Source organism: Tachyglossus aculeatus, chromosome 5 (genome assembly GCF_015852505.1).
Source record: "Tachyglossus aculeatus isolate mTacAcu1 chromosome 5, mTacAcu1.pri, whole genome shotgun sequence".
In the NCBI taxonomy this organism is placed as follows: Eukaryota; Metazoa; Chordata; class Mammalia; order Monotremata; family Tachyglossidae; genus Tachyglossus; species Tachyglossus aculeatus.
In genome coordinates this window covers 27,982,938-28,000,698 of record NC_052070.1, presented here as the reverse complement: position 1 = coordinate 28,000,698, position 17,761 = coordinate 27,982,938, and the positions used below count along the sequence as shown (strand labels likewise).

Genomic DNA, 17,761 nt, shown 5'->3' with positions numbered 1-17,761 from the left:
AATCTTATTATTATTTGTTGTTGTTATTATCATTATAAATAATTATCATTATAACAAAGACTTCAGGTAGACTGGGGATACTGGGCCAGGGCAATGAAAACAGCACAGGACACAGTGATTTACAAGTGCTACAAGGTCGATCTTCTCATGCGATGGGGAAGGGTTTATTAGTCATGCATTGCTCTTATCGGTCACATTCACACAAATTGAAAATCTCAGCATCTCTGTAGTGACATTTGTTTTCCAAGTGGATTCTTCTGTGAGGTAAGTTATTTTCCAAATGTGAGATAGGGTTTAATATTTATGCTCCATCAATCCCTTCCACACCTGCACAAGGGAATCTCTATCTTTGCTGTCTTGTTTTTTTCATAATTTGCACTTACCAAGGGTGATTGTGATTAATAACAATGATAATCATAGTATTTGTTATACACTTACAATGATAATGTAATAAGCACTGGGCTAGAAACAAAATAATCAGGTCAGACAAACTCTCTGTCCCACAAGGGACACACAGTCTACTTAGGAGGGAGAAGAAATATTGAATCCCCATTTTACAGAAGAGGAAACTGGGGTACAGATAAGTGAAGCGACTCATCCAAGGTCATGCATCAGTTAAGTGGTGGAGCTGGAATTAGAACCCAGGATATCTGATTGGCAGGCCCATGCTCTTTCCATTGGCCACAATGCTTCTCACGCCTCTAGCTCTCGTGATCTCCCCTAAATAAACTTCTGAGCCTAACTGCTGTGGGCTCTCTGTCACACCTGTGCTGGAACATTAGGGTTTATGCTGCTCTGCAGCTCAAGAAATTTTCTAAATGTACCATCTTTGATTCAATCAATCACATTTACTGAGTACTTACTGTGTTCAGAGCACTGTACTAAGCAACCCATAGCGACGCCACGGACACATCTCTCCCAGAATGCCCCACCTCCATCTGCAATCGTTCTGGTAGTGTAACCATAGAGTTTTCTTGGTAAAAATATGGAAGCGGTTTACCATAGCCTCCTTCCACACAGTAAACCTGAGTCTCTGCCCTAGACTCTCTCCCATTCTGCTGCTGCCCAGCACAGGTGAGCTTTGACTTGTAGCAGATTGCCTTCCATTCGCTAGCCACTGGCCAAGCTAGGAATGGAATGGATATGCTTCTCCTTGACTCTCCATCCCATAGTCAAGACTGGTAGAGGACTGGAAACTCACCAGTTGCGACCCTGAGAGGTGACTCCAGAGAGTACGGCACAATAATATGCTGCATATATGCAGCACCTGTCTATATGTTTGTACAGATTTATTACTCTATTTATTTTACTTGTACATATTTACTATTATATTTATTTTATTTTGTAAATATGTTTTGTTTTGTTGTCTTATAATTATATAATTATTGTTGTTGTTATTGTTGTTATAATTATAACTTGTTGTTATAATTATAACAATTATAAGTGTGAGATTATATTTATAACAGTGAGATTGTAAACAGGGAGGCAGTCTATTAAGCGCTTGGAAGAGTTTACTACAACAGAATCAGCAGACACGTTCCCTGCCTACAATACACCTAGAGTCTAGAAGGGGAGACAGACATTTAATACGAATAAAGGAAGCGTTGTGGATGATCTCTTTGATCTCCTCGTACCCCAGTTCCTTCTCCTCTGAGTTGTAAGGTCAAAAACAGTCTTATTTAAAAGACTTTAAAAAAAGTAGAATTCATTGACCCTACTTTACTCTCCCAAGCACTTTTTAGACTGTGAGCCCACTGTTGGGTAGGGATTGTCTCTATATGTTGCCAACTTGTACTTCCCAAGTGCTTAGTACAGTGCTCTGCACACAGTAAGTGCTCAATAAATACGATTGATTGATTGATTGATTGTCTGTCTCCCCCTTCTAGACTGTGAGCCCGCTGCTGGGTAGGGACCATCAATATATGTTGCCAACTTGTAGTTCCCAAGTGCTTAGTACAGTGCTCTGCACACAGTAAGCACTCAATAAATACGATTGAATGAATGAATGAATGAATAATGTAACAGACACTTTCCCTGCCCACAAACAAGTTTACGTCTCCTCACCTGTTATAATGTAGTGTGTACTGGAGGATATGATCCCATGGATATTTTTCACTAAAGGAATAACTTTATTATAGATCTCAGGCAGCAAGTTCATAGGGAAATCATAATCTTTTAAAGAAACCCATGAATGTCAAGTAATTGTTAGTTTCCATTCAAGAAATAAACAGAGTCAAGTGGCTTTCTCAAGCAGTGAAACCACATTTTGATACCATTTTGCTAGCTCGCTCTAGCTTATCAAAAGTTATTTCTCTATCAGTGATTCAGACAGGGCAAGTTTAAGCAAAATCGTTTCTCAGTGTTAAGGTAACTGTCTCTGCTATTTATCTTTCTTGAAGTGTTTTGGGCTCATCTGACACTTCACCCAAGAAAATCCCTTTCAGGCAGTAACTTTGGAAGGCTCTGAACTTTGTCCCTCTGCCTCTCTTATCTTTTGCCCTTAATGACCTTTTTATCTATATTATAAATTGAAATTAAAACCATCAGACATGATCTCCATGAAGTCTCCCCTCCCACCCTTCTTCTGCCTCCTCTTTAACTTTCCAACCTTTTCCATGATTATCTCCTGAGATCTCCCACCTCCTTTCAAAATCTACCCCCTCCATTTTTGACTCTCACCCCATTGTTCACACCTTATCAAGATTCTTTCCCTCTCCCTTCCTCTCTCCCTGAATGCTATTTTCAACTTTCCACTGGCTTTTTCCTTACTGCTTTCAGGTATGCTCAAATAACCCCATTCCTAAATGACTCTCACAGTCTATGTAAGGTGAAGGGAGGGCATATATTGAATTCCCATTTTACAAGTGAGAAAATTGAGGGACACAGTTGTGACTTGCCCTAGGTCTCATAGCAGACTCTAGACTCTTAGCTCATCTCTAGACTGTAAGCTCACTGTGGGCAGGGAATGTGTCTGCTTATGTTATTTTGTACTATCCCAAGCACTTACTACAGTGCTTTGCAAACAGTAAGGGCTCAATAAGTATGATTGAAAGAATGAATGAACTTGTCTTTCCACTGGGCCACTCTGCTCCCATTTGTGTCCCTGGATTCACTATGTGGCACTAAGAGAATCCAGGAGGATAGAAAAGGCGACAAGAGGCGGAAGAGTCAGGAAAATATGTGGAGGAACATCAAGAAAGGAAGACAGGGAATGGGAAAAGGAGATAAGAATACTACTAAGAGAGGGAGAAAGAAAGGGGAAAATGGGATCCAAGAAGAAGAGGAGATGCAGCATTAGAAAATAGAAGAAAAAAGCGTTGGAGAGGAAGAGATGGAGAAGGAAAGATGAGATGGCAGTTGGAGACAGGAAAAATAGAGAAACTGGGCAAAGTTGTTTTGTTTTTCCCTGATTCTTTGAAATGAATAGGATGAATTGTAATGAAGATAAATGCAGGCTAGTTGATCTGGCAGCAAAAGATCTAGTGCTCCTAGAGAGCCATATAAAAACATAAATCTTTAATTTAGTCTGGTCGTCAAAAATACAGCTATTAAGAACAGTAGGAGTGGTTTGCCCAGCAGTAGGTAAGATTGTCTAAGCAGAGGGGCACCATTATTCTGTATCCAGTTTGAGGTCTTTTGATTGAAGTAGATACACAAAATGTGGTGTCACTTTGTAGGGAAATACCACCGTCAAAACAGTATAATGTGGACTTTTTTATTTCTAAAAAAATTTTTTCTGCACCTCCCTCCCCTCTCCTCAAAACCCTCTAATGATTTTGCCTCATCTCCACAACAAAAAAAAAACTCTTTACCATTAGCTTTTGGCACTCAATCAGCTCTCCTCTTCTTATCTAACCTCCCTATTCTCCCATGTCAATCAATCAATTGTATTTATTGAGCATTTACTCTGTGCAGAGCGCTGTATTCAACTCTTGAGAGACTACAAGAGTTTTACAGGACTTCTGCCCACATGGAGCATACAGTCTGGAGGGTGAGACAGATATTAAAATGAATTATAGAAATGTACATAAGTGTCAAGGGTACAATCCAAATGCAAGGGTGACACAGAAGGGAGAGGGGTTAGGGGAAATGAGGGATTAGTCAGGGAAGGCCTCTTGGAAAAGATGTGATTTTAATAAGGCTTTCACGGTGGGGAGAGTGATGGTCTATTAGATATGAAGGGGGAGGGAGTGCAGACTGGAGGCAGTACATGGACTACAGATTGGAAGTGAGATAGACAAGACCAAGGTACAGTGAGGAGTGAAATGAACATTCTGGGGTGTAGTAGGAAAGCTGCAAGGTAAGATATGGTGGGGCAAGGTGAATGAATGCTTTAATGCCAATGGTAAGGAGTCTGTGTAAGATGCGGAGGTGGATGGACAACCACTGGAGTTTCTTGCAAAGTGGGGAAACACGACCTGAATGTTTTGGTAGAAAAATGATCCGGGCAGCAGAGTGAAGGAGAGACAAGAGGCAGGGAGGTCAGCAAGGATGTTGATTCAGGAGTCAAGGCGGGATAGGATAAGTGCTGCATCAACATAGTAGCAATTTGGATGGAGACGAAGAGAGGATTTTAGTGATGTTATGAAGGATGAACCAACGGTATCTGGTTACAGATTAAATATATGGATTGAATGAGAAAGATGAGTTGAGGATAGTGTCAAGATTACAGGCTTGTGCCAAGGTTACAGAGAGGTTGATGGTGCTGTCTTCAGTGATAGGACAGTCATGGGGGGGACAGAGTTTGGATGGGAAGATGAGGAGTTCAGTTTTGGACATGTAAAGTTTCTGGTGTTAGCAGAACACTCAAGTAGAAATATCCTGAAGGCAGGAGAAAATACGAGACTGCAGAGGAGAAAGATGAGGACTGCAGGGGTAGATTTCCAACATCCACGTAGAGATGGTAGTTGTCCCTCTGCCTCACACTTCCCTCCTCTAACATCAACCTGCTACTGTGCCTCAGTCTCTTCTCTCTCAACATGACCCCTTTTTCATTCTCTCCCTCCTACTTCAAACTCCCTCCCGCTTCTTACACCGCAAACCGCCGCTCCCTCACCGTCGAAGCCCTACCAAAATCTTATCGCCTCCAGAAAGCCTTCCATGAGTAACCTCTCACATCCTCACCCTCTTCTGTGTAAACTATGCATTCAAGTGCATACTGCATAAGCTCTTTGATTCTCACCTCACCCTTGTTCTCAGTGTACTTATGTATAAATCCTTGTACTCTGCCTTTCCCTTACCTGTCATTGATTTTAATGTCTGCCTCCCCCAGCAGATTGCAAGCAACTTGAGGGTACGGTTTGGGTCACCCTACTTTCTTATATGCTTCCAAGCATTAATTTAGTGCTCTGTATACAGTAAAAACTCAATTTATACCATTGAGGAAAGCCTAGAGAAACAGAAGGAGTTAGCTTAGTGAAAAAGGGTAAGAGATTAGTAAATTTCCCATCCAAGTTATTTAATTTGGACCTGATAGGACCTGTCCTGCAGGCTATAGTTATACAGACTATGGCTATGGAAGGAAGCAGTGTGGCCTCATGAATAGTGCACGGGCCTGGGAGTGAGAAAGACCTTAGTTCTAATCCCAGCTCCGTCACTTGACTGCTCTGTGACCTTGAGCAATTCTCTTCACTTCTCTGTGCCTCAGTTACCTCATCTGTAAAATCGAGATTTAGAGTGGGAGCCCCATGTAGAACAGGGACTGTATCCAATCTGATTAACTTGTATCTACCCCATCACTTAGAGCAGTGCTGGCCACATAATAAGTGTTTAACAAGTACCATAATTATAATAATAATCACTTGTCTTGTCTTACGCTGTCAAGTCGTCTCCGATCCATAGCGATGCCATGGACACATTTGCCCCAGAACGCCCCATCTCCAATCGTTCTGGTAGTGTACCCATAGAGTTTTTTTTCTAAAAATAATTAAGTGGATTACCATTTCCTCCTTCCACGCAGTGAATCTGAGTCTCTGCCCTCGATTCTCTCCACCCTCGATTCTCTCCCATGCCACTGCTGCCCAGCACAGGTGAGTTTTGACTTATAGCAATCAATCAATCAATCAGTTGTATTTATTGAGCGCTTACTGTGTGCAGAGCACTGTACTAAACGCTTGGGAAGTACAAGTTGGCATCACATAGAGACGGTCCCTACCCAACAGTGGGCTCACAGTCTAGAAGGGCAGATTGCCTTCCACTCGCTAGCCATTGCCCAAGCTAGGAATGGAAATGGGTATGCCTCTGATTGAATCTCTCTCCCATAGCCAAGACTGGTAGAGTACTGGAAACTCTCCAGGTGTGACACTGAGAGGGAAAATAATTACTATTAATATTATTATCAGCATCATTTTCCAGATATGAAAACCGATTCATAAGTATAACTCAGCAACTTTGTCAAAATTAGAATCTTTGCATTCATCCATTTAACTCTTCTGAGCCAGTCTGCATCCATATGGGGTTTCAGGAAAATTATCCTTTTCTGAGCCAAACCTTGTTTGAGTGACTCACATTACAGTCACACTGCACCTCCTGGCCCCTAAGAATTTCCCATTTTCCAGTTGGTTGTACAAATACCCAGAAATACAAGACAGAAATCCATTTTGAGGCACTTAACTCCATAGATTTGTCTTGAGTCTAGACACTGATGAGAAAGCGGAAATAGAAATACGCGAATAGAGGATTTATCTGTCTGCTGCAACCTCAGATCTAATTTTAATTGACATCAGACCCATTACTTACCCAGCTATTGCATAATGTCTACATTGGAAAGAAAGTACTGTTCATTGAATTTTTTCAACTGGAAATTCCATGACTTCTCTTCCTGCTACTGATAAGAAAGCATTAAACCCTACAGTTAGGCCATCAGTCTGTACCCACAGTAATAGCTTCCTGTAATTTTGACATTGTGCTACAGAGTCCTCCCCTTCAAGATTAGAAGGAAACGTTCCGTCTGTAATTGAGATATTTTCAGAGACATAAAATTCAACAGGTTTCCTTCAACAGCATTTATTTTTTTTCCATTTGTCAGAAAATGTAACTGCAGAAAATTATAGTAAAGCCACACTTTTTGTCATCTCCGGTGATATCAAAAGAGCTTGCATTATTATCTTTCAAGTGCATTGTTTGTAATCAAATCTATCTCTACAAAGCTAAGCCTCAGAACAGAAAAATGTAGGTCATACTCACTTGCATCAGTGTAGTCATAATCAGCATTACCTGGAAAAGGAAAAGGCCATTTAGAAGGCCATTTTGAGTAGTTCAGTACTTGTGAAGGTTACAGACTAAATTTTTCTCATAACCTTGAACTCTTTTCCCCCCATTTCCCAATGGAGAAAGCTGGGAAGTATAAGCCTTCCTTTCCTCTTCTCCCACTCCATTCTGCACCACCCTGACTGTCTCCTTATTCACCGCCCCCCCCCCCCCGACCCCACATCCCTACAGCACTTACGTACTTATCTGTAATTTATTTATTTATATATGTTCATGTCTGTCTCCCCTTCTAGACTCTAAGCTTGTTGGAGGCAGGGAATGTGCCTGTTTATTATTGTATTGTACTCTCTCAAGTACTTAGTACAGTGCTCTGCACGCAGTAAGTCCTCAACTCCACCTCCCCCCCCACCCCTCCTTAGACTATAAGATCATCGTGGACAGGGAATGTGTCTGTTTATTGAATGAATACAGTATAATTGAATGAATGAAATATGAGTGGCTGACTGACGGACTGAATACTTTTGAATTATGAATGTTGGGGAAGTGTCACAGTGAGCAGGGTAGGGAGGGTGGAAGGAATATCTGTCAAACGTCCATTGAGAAGCAGCATGGCTCAGTGGAATGAGCACGGGCTTTGGAGTCAGAGCAAATGCCGGCTCTGCCAACTGTCAGCCGTGTGACTTTGGGCAAGTCACTTAACTTCTCTGTCCCTCAGTTACCTCATCTGTAAAATGGGGATTAAGACTGTGAACACCCTGTGAGACAACCTGATCGCCTTATAACCTCCCCAGCGCTTAGAACAGTGCTTTGCACATAGTAAGTGCTTAATAAATGCCATTATTATGGAGGCCTTTCCAGACTGAGCCCCTTCCTTCCTCTCCACCTCGTCCCCCTCTCCATCCCCCCATCTTACCTCCTTCCCTTCCCCACAGCACCTGTATATATGTATATATGTTTGTACATATTTCTCTATTTATTTATTCATTTATTTTACTTGTACGTATCTATTCTATTTATTTTATTTTGTTAGTACGTTTGGTTTTGTTCTCTGTCTCCCACTTCTAGACTGTAAGCCCACTGTTGGGTAGGGACTGTCTCTATATGTTGCCATCTTGTACTTCCCAAACGCTTAGTACAGTGCTCTGCACACAGTAAATGCTCAATAAATATGATTGATTGATTGATTGATTATTATTATTATTATCATTGTTATTATTATCCCTAATGAGGAGACAATGCTTTTCCAAAGGTCTTGGGGAAAAAATAGCCTAGGAAACAATTATCAATCACTCAATGATATTTGTTGAGCGCTTTCTGTTGCAGAGCACTATATTAAACAGTTGGGAGCATACAATAGAGTTGGTAGGCACATTCCCTGGCCACAAGGAGTTTAGAGACCAGGGACCCATGCAGTCCTAATTCATCCCCTAAGCAATTTGATATTCACCTCCCATTCACTCCAGCTACACTTCTTATGCGCATAGTCTTACACTAGATAGCTTCCTCAACTGCAATTTAATGTTTGCCTTCCCTATTAGACTATAAACTCCTCAAGGGCAAGGGCCATGTCTGCCTGCTGTATTTCTTTCTCCCAGTGCTCTGCACACAATAAGCACTTGATTAATACCATTGATTGAATGATTGATTGACCAAGATAGAATAGAGTCTCGTTCCCCATTGTATCATGACAGGACAGAAGTCCTTTGGTGACTGTTGAATGCCAAGAATACTTGGTTTACAGAACATTTATACCTGGGACTTGGGAGCATAAACTTAATGAAAATGCATAGTCCCCATCCTGGAGGAATTTAGAGTCAAACAGAAGCAGCTTACTCTTCTCCACAATATGTTGCCAGTAAGTGTTTATAGTTTGCTTACTGAGAAATAGTGTGGCCTAATGGATAGAGCAGGGGCCCGGGAAACAGCAAGATCTGGGTTCTGATCCTGGCTCCTCCACTTGTCTGCTGGGTGACCGTGGATAAGTCACTTAACTTTTCTGTGCCTCATCTGTAAAATGGGGATTAAGACTATGAGCCCTTGTGGGACATGGGGTCTGACCTGATTAGCTCATGCTTACACCAGTGCTTAGTGCGGTGCCTGTTACATAGTACGTGCTTACTAAACATCATTTAAAAAACGATGTCCTAGGAAGTAGTGCAGGCCATAAGTATCAGTAATAATGATGATGGTATTTGTTAAGTGCTTACTACATGCCAAGAACTGTTCTAAGTGCTGGGTTAGATACAAGGTAATCAAGTTGTCCCATATGGGCCTCACAGTCTTAATCCCCATTTTACAAAAGAGGTAACTGAGGCACAGAGAAGTTAAGTGACTTGCCTAAGGTCACACTGGAGACAAATGGCAGAGCTGGGATTAGAACCCACGTCCTCTGATTCCCAAACTTGTGCTCTTGCCACTTGGCCAAGGTGCTTCAGTAGATTCCAAAGAGTTTAGTTGAAAGAGAAGTCGGTAGTGCCAACCTGAGATTTCCTGTTAGGCCTACAATTCTTTTTATGAAAGGAAATTAGGCCATCAAGCGATGGGAATGAGAGGATGGAAGAACTTGGGGTGAGCCCACAATAAGCTGCCTTTCTAGTGACTGTTTGTGATCTTACAAACAAATATCACAAGGAAGAGACTTTGTGAAGGCCCTGATGGGCTCTACCTGAGACAGGTGTTTGTGGGCCTGCGGGGGGATGGAGCATGGAGGGAGGAGGGGCTTTCTCTCCCTGTTCTACCCAGTTGTGGCCCAGATCAGTCAATGACTACCACATAGAGCCACAGCTGGCATGCCTTAAGGCAGATAGAAGGCATGCTGAGGCAGACACAGGGGGCACCTGGAGATAGTAAGGGGGCATACAGCCAAACATATGCAGAGAAGCAGCACTGAGGCCCGCTAAGACACAGAGAGAAGCAAGCATTGGAGCAGCAGGAGAATAGTAGTTGAAAGCAGCAGAAGATAGCAGCACTTGGAAGCAGAAAGAAGAAGCATTGGCAGAACGGGCTCCTTTGACCACAGACTGGTATTGGACCCTTGGGCGGTGGAGTGAGTGAGTGTGTGTATGTGTCACTCCCTTGTGCATTGGTAAAACTTAGTATAAATGTTTTCTCTGTAATCTTGATGATCAGAGGTATGGTTTGACTTCTCCTGTGTGTCACCGAGGCTCCCCCAGTCCAAGAAGGTCCTGGTTGGTATGAACCGGAGGCTTGCGACAGAACTGTCAATGGGGATTCAGAGCTATGATGACTTTTTAGGGTGCAACTACTTGGGAAACTATCATGCTAGCTCTGGCTTTCAGTCTGCCCCCATTTTTCTGAGCCCAAGCCGCCTACCAAAATATTCATCTGTGAGAAACACTGTATTTGTCCCTACCTCCTCTTATCCTTCCTCTCCTCCTACTCCTTGTCCTCCTGCTCCTTCTCCTCTTCAGCCACTGAAATATAATTTCTTCCCCTTACCCCATAGACATTCTTTCCATCCCTCTCTGTCTCTCTTGCTGTCTCAGTGTCTCCATGTTTCTGTCTTTCATGGTAAATATCTCTTGCCTGCCATCATAGGGGAGGGGATGAGGGAGGTCTGTGAGCTGGAAGGGATACTTGTGCTTCAGAGTGACTGTTCAGAAGCAGTGTGACCCAGTGGATAGAACACGGGCCTGGGTACCAGAGGACCTGGGTTCTAATTCCAGCCCACCAAATGTCTGCTATGTGATCTTGGGCAAATCACTTAACTTCTCTTTGTCTCAGTTACTTCATCTGGAAAATGGGGATTGAGTGGGAACCCCATATGCAACAGGGACTGTGTCCAACCTTTTTAACTTGTATCTACACCAGTGCTTAGAACAGTGTTTGGCACCTAGTAAGCACTTAAGAAATACCATAATTATTATTATTTTTATTATTATTAAAAGTGAATTTCAAAGACAGCTCCAACGTACTGTTGTTTAGATTTCTGTTTGCCTCAGAAATTCATTCACTAAATTCAGTCGTGTTTATTGAGCACTTACTGTGTGCAAAGCACTATACTAAGCGCTTGGAAATTATGGTTTGGCAACAGATCTATTCATAGTGCTATGCCAGCGAAAGTTATTTAGGCTCAGCATGATTCTTCCTTCCACATATGAATACTCCCCCATTCATTCTTGTTCTTTTCCCTCTACACATCAGCTCAAACACTTCATTTTTCCCAAGCCAGCCTACTCACTCTGCCTCATTCTCATGTTGTCTTCTGCTGATCTTTCTCAATGCTCCCTTAGGCTAATTGTTGTATTGTACTCTCCCAAGTGCTTAGTGCAGTGTTCTGTGCATAGTAAGCACTCAGTAAATACCACTGATTGTTTCCATCTCCCCCTTCACATCTGGGTAACCACTGCTCTCCTGATCATCAAAGTCCTTCTGAAATCACATCTCATCCCAGGAGGTCTTCCCCAATTAATCTCCCATCTCCCTACCCAATATCCAAGGAGAGCAGCATGGCCTAGTGGATAGAACACAGGTCTGTAAGTCATAAGGACCTGGGTTCTAATCTTGGCTCTGCCACTTGTCTGCTGTATGACCCTGGGCAAGTCACTTCACTGCTATGTACTTCAGTGACCTCATCTGTAAAATGGGGATTTAAAGCTGTGAGCCCCATGAGGGACAGGGACTGTGTCCAGTCTGACTAGTTTGTATCTATACCAGCACTTAGTAAAGTGCCTGGAACATAGTAAGCACCTAACACCAAAGGAAAAGGAGAAAAAAGAAACTTCAGTGTTATGGCTTGTGTAAATATTCCATTGCTTTCTTACCAATTAGTAGTTTAGAGTCTGTTTCACCCTCTGATTATGGCACTGTAGTATTGTTAAGCAATTACAATGTGCCAAACACCATACAGATTCCTAGGACAGATATAAGATAGTCGGATCAAACACGGTCCCTGTCCCCCATGAGGCTCACAATAGGGGAGGAGAATAGGAAAAGCAGTATTGTCTAGTAGAAAGAGCTCAGTCTTGAGAGCCAGCAGACCTGGGTTCTAATCCTAGCTTTGCCTTTGGTTTGCCATGTGACCATGGACAAGTCACTTAACTTTTCTGCACCTCAGTTTCCTCAACTGTAAAATGGGGATTCAATACCTGTTCTCCCTCCTACTTGGACTGTGAGCCCCCTGTGGGACAGGGACTGCATCCTACCTAATTAACTTGTACCTACTCAAGAGTTTAGAGCAGTGTTTGACACCTAGTAAGTGCTTAACATCCTACTGAATACCCATTTTACAGATGAAGAATCTGAGGCACAGGGAAATTGTGACCATTTGTTAAATTCTTAGTATGTGTAGAGTTGAGGTAGATACCAGATAACCGGGTGGTATACAGTCCCTGTCCCAGATAGGGATCATAGTCTTAAACCCCATTTTAACAGATGGGGTGACTGAGGCCTGGTGAAGTGAAGTCACTTGCTCAGCGGAGAAAGTGCAGAGAGAGCAGGAGTCTGGGAGTCAGAAGGTCCTGGGTTGTAATCCCAGCTCTGCCACTTGCCTGCTGTGTGACCTTGGGCAAGTTGCTTCACTTCTCTGTGCCTCAGTTACCTCATCGGTAAAGTGGGGATTAAGACTGGGAGCCTCATATGGGACAGCGACTGTGTACAAACCTATTTGCTTGTATCTACCCCAGCACTTGGTACAGTGCCTGGCACACACAATAAACACTTAACAACTACCACAATGATTATCATAATTATTAAAATGCAACCCAGGGTGGAAGAGAGCAAAGACATTACTCCGTAGCAGGAGAATTGCATTCATGATGATGGCATTTATTAAGTGCTTACTATGTACAAAGCACTGTTCTAAGTGCTGGAGAGGTTACAAGGTGATCAGGTTCTCCCATGGGGGGCTCACAGTCTTAATCCCCATTTTACAGATGAGGTAAGTGAGGCACAGAGAAGTTAAGTGACTTGCCCAAAGTCACACAGCTGACAATTGGCGTAGCCAGGATTTGAACCCACGACCTCTGACTCCAAAGCCTGTGCTCTTTTCCCCTGAGCCACGCTGATTCATTCTTCATTTAATAGTTTCCTCTGAAAACTTTAAATGAGCTGAAAAAAATCGCTAATTGAACTCTGACAACACCTGTGCCATTTAAACACTTATTTTGTGATAGAGAAACAGACTTTAACCATCTTTCAGAGGAGCAAGACTTGGAGCCAATGACTTGCCTTTGGCAATAAGGAGGTGCACTGCATTTGCTTTCTTCTGCTTATCTTGTAAGTTCTCCTTCTGAATGAGAAGCTTTAGAGCAAAACCTCGATAGCCCTGGTGTGACACACAGACTGCTTGGACTAAACAAAAAACACCATCAGATCAAAATCCTTCTCACCTGCCTCCTCACTCACACTCCTTTCCCCTGTAAATCTATATTACTTCCTCACAGAGACCTCCACGTTCTTGACACCATCCATCTTTCTGAACACCTCACACCCCACCTTGCCTCCCTTTCATCTCTACCCAATCTTGAAGATCAGATTACTGCTCTCAACTCTACCCTCTCTACTCAGCTCGACTCACTCGCTCCCCTATCCCTTCACCGCTCTCGTGCCACTAACCCACAGCCCTGGATCACTGCCACTGTCCGCCTCCTTCACTCTTTTGCTGAAGCTGCCGAACGCTGCTGGCGAAAGTCTAAACACCATGCCAACCTCGTTCACTTCAAGTTTATCTTTTCCTGCCTTAACTCAGCCCTCTCCTCTGCCAGACAAAACTATTTCTCCTCCCTTATTGACACCCATGCCCATCATCCCCGTCAGCTTTTCCGTACATTTAACTCTCTTCTCAGGCCCCCAATTCCTCCCTCTCCTCCTTCCCTCACCCCCAATGATCTGGCCTCCTACTTCATTAATAAAATTAAATCCATCAGGTCTGAGCTCCCCGAAGTCACCCCCCCACCAGCCAACCGCCTTCTCCAACCCCCCGGCTCTCAATGCTCTCCGTTATTCTCCCATCCTTCCCAACAGTATCCTCAGAGGAGATCTCCTCCCTCCTCTCAAGTGCTACTCCAGCCACCTGTGCTTCTGACCCCATTCCCTCTCATCTTATGAAATCTCTCGCTCCGTCCCTTCTCCGCTCCTTAACTTCCATCTTCAAACACTTGCTCTCCAATGGTTCCTTCCCCTCTGCCTTTAAACATGCCCAAGTCTCTCCCATCCTAAAAAAACCCTCTCTTGACCCCACCTCACCTTCTAGTTATTGCCCCATCTCCCTCCTACCATTCCTTTCCAGACTCCTTTGCCAACTCTCTCCTCGGCCACCTCCAGTCTGGCTTCCGTCCCCCTACATTCCATGGAAACTGCCCTATCAAAGGTCACCAATGACCTCCTGCTTGCCAAATCCAACAGCTCTTACTCTATTCTAATCTTCCTCAACCTCTCAGCTGCCTTTGACACTGTGGACCACCCCCTTCTCCTCAACACGCTATCCAACCTTGGCTTCACAGACTCTGTCCTCTCCTGGTTCTCCTCTTATCTCTCTGGCTGGTCATTCTCAATCTCTTTTGCAGGCTCCTCCTCCCCCTCCCATCCCCTTACTGTAGGGGTTCCTCAAGGGTCAGTTCTTGGTTCCCTTCTGTTCTGTATCTACACTCACTCCCTTGGTGAACTCATTCGCTCCCACAGCTTCAACTATCATCTCTATGCTGATGACACCCAAATCTACATCTCTGCCCCTGCTCTCTCCCCCTCCCTCCAGGCTCGCATCTCCTCCTGCCTTCAGGACCTCTCCATCTGGATGTCTGCCCGCCATCTAAAACTCAACATGTCCAAGACTGAATTCCTTATCTTCCCTCCCAAACCCTGCCCTCTCCTTGAATTTCCTATCACTGTTGACAGCCCTACCATCCTTCCCATCTCACAAGCCCTCAACCTTGGTGTCATCCTCGACTCTGCTCTCTCATTCACCCCTCACATCCAATCCATCACCAAAACCTGCCGGTCTCACCTCCGCAACATTGCCAAGATCCTCCCTTTCCTCTCCATCCAAACCACTACCCTGCTTGTTGAATCTCTCATCCTATCCTGACTAGATTACTGAATCAGCCTCCTCTCCAGTCTCCCATCTTCCTGTCTCTCCCCACTTCAATTCATACTTAATGCCGCTGCCCAGATCGTCTTTGTGCAGAAATGCACTTGGCATGTTACTCCCCTTCTCAAAAATCTCCAGTGGCTACCAATCAACCTATGCATTAGGCAAAAACTCCTCACCCTCGGCTTCAAGGCTGTCCATCACCTTGCCCCCTCCTACCTCACCTCCATCCTCTCCTTCTACAGCCCAGCCGGCACCCGCTGCTCCTCTGCCGCTAATCTCCTCACCGGGCCTCATTATCGCCTGTCCCGCTGTCAACTCCCAGCCCACGTCCTCCCCCTGGCCTGGAATGCCCTCTCTCCGCACATCCGCCAAGCTAGCTCTCTTCCTTCAAAGCCCTACTGAGAGCTCCCCTCCTCCAGGAGGCCTTCCCAGAGTGAGCCCCCTCCTTCCTCTCCCCCTCCTCCCCCTCCCCTTCCCCTCGCCTTACCTTCTTCCCCTCTCCACAGCACCTATGTATTTGAATATATGTTTGTCTGTATTTATTACTCTATTTGTACATATTCATTCTATTTATTTTGTTAATATGTTTTGTTCTCTGTCTCCTCCTTCTAGACTGTGAGCCCACTGAGTAGGGACCGTCTCTATATGTTGCCAACTTGTACTTCCCAAATGCTTAGTACAGTGCTCCGCACATAGTAAGCGCTCAATAAATACGATTGAATGAATGAATCAGCCTTCTCCGCTCAGGTCTGAACTGCAGTTGCAAAAAATGAAACAGATCTAATGCACACCTCTGATCATGGAGGACTGAAAGGCAGCCACATTTCATACACACATTGTTTATGAGCCATTTTATGATACCCAGCCTGCCTGTCATGGAAAAACTCAAAGTAATTTACAGCTGGATCAGGGGCCTGGCTTAACTATGCACACCTATAGTGGGGGAAGCAGCATGGCTTGGTGGAAAGAGCCCGGGCTTTGGAGTCAGAGGTTGTGGGTTCAAATCATGGCTAGGGCCTTTGGAATTATCTGCTTTTCCTTCATAATGGGTTTCTCTTTTCTCATGTGATTAACGTGGACAGGTAGTTAATAAGTAACCCAATGAGAAAACAAACTGTTTGTCTTTTGCCCTGTGATTGTGTTTGCCTGAGGTGATTAGATCTAGAAAATAGCAGCATTAAGAAGCATGGAACATAGGGAAGCATGTGCAGCTTGAATTATACAAACAACATCAAAAATTGGAATGACTTTTCCATAGATTGTGTTCTTAGATCTACTTCTAATGTTGTGAAAAATAAAGCTTGCAATGTTCCCCATTGAGCTATGCTAGTGCATGGGAGATATGACTGTAAGCATTTTTTGCATTTTACTAGTTGTTCATAGTGTAAATATGCTTTCAGTTTTTGAGCCGGCAATCAACAGATTGATTAAACTAGTTTGAGTCGGGCCATATCCTGGAGCTAGAAAAGAGGCCGACTATATTTTTGTGTAAGTGCTCCCCAAAACTTAGAAATGATAGTATTTGTTAAATGCTTACTATGTGAGGCAGTGTGGCTGAGAAGCAGCGTTGCTCAGTGGAAAGAGCACGGGCTTTGGAGTCAGAGGTCATGGGTTCAAATCCCAGCTCCGCCAATTGTCAGCTGTGTGACTTTGGGTAAGTCACTTCTCTGTGCCTCAGTCACCTCAACTGTAAAATGGGGATTAAGACTGTGAGCCCCCTGTGGGACAACCTGATCACCCTGTAACCCCCCCAGCACTTAGAACAGTAATTTGCACATAGTAAGTGCTTAATAAATGCTGTTATTATTATTATGTGCCAAGCACTGTTCTAAAAGTGCTTGTCTCAATGCACTTTCTCCTACCAGAAATGGAACCACAGTGATGATACCAAGAACCATATGAGGAAGACAATGGAATAGACATGGGGCTCATGGTCTTAATCATCATTTTACAAACTTATTTATATATATTCACGTCTGTTTCCCCCCTAGACTGTGAACTTGTTGTGGGCTGTGGATGTGACTGTTTATGGTTCTATTGTATTCTCCCAAGTGCTTAATACAATGCTCTGCACACATGAAGCACTGAATAAATACAATTGAATGAATGAATGAGAGATAGGTGTAGCTGGGACCTATTGAACATGGCCAGTTCAAATAATAGAATTTATTGAGAGGCTACTCTGAGCAGAGCACGGTGCTAAGAGTTGGTAGGAGTACAATCAAATCTGAACTAAAATCACACAAATCATGGCACGTACTTACCCCTTATTATGCACTAAGCCCTGACATGATCTCTGGCATTAAGGAGCTTTCAGTTTAGCAAGGAAGACAGGCATTAAAATAAACTCTTGCTCGAAGTAATAGGGAATATGTGCTTAGGAGCAACAGAGTTGTGGGTATTTAAGTACTTAGTTGGCAGGGAAGGGCTGAAAAGAATAGAAGAGTTAGCAGTGAAGAAGTGGCCTTTCTTGCATCAACATGGATATGTGCCCAGGGGAGT

The 17,761-nt window shown here is 43.7% G+C and overlaps 1 non-coding gene across 1 annotated transcript; it reads right to left on the bottom strand.

The window, feature by feature from the left end:
* Positions 1 to 1,084: 1,084 nt before the first annotated feature.
* On the bottom strand, positions 1,085 to 1,222 carry LOC119929296. The gene has a single exon (XR_005451428.1). It is a non-coding gene; the product is annotated as a small nucleolar RNA SNORA7 (small nucleolar RNA).
* Between the last annotated feature and the right edge of the window lie 16,539 nt (positions 1,223 to 17,761).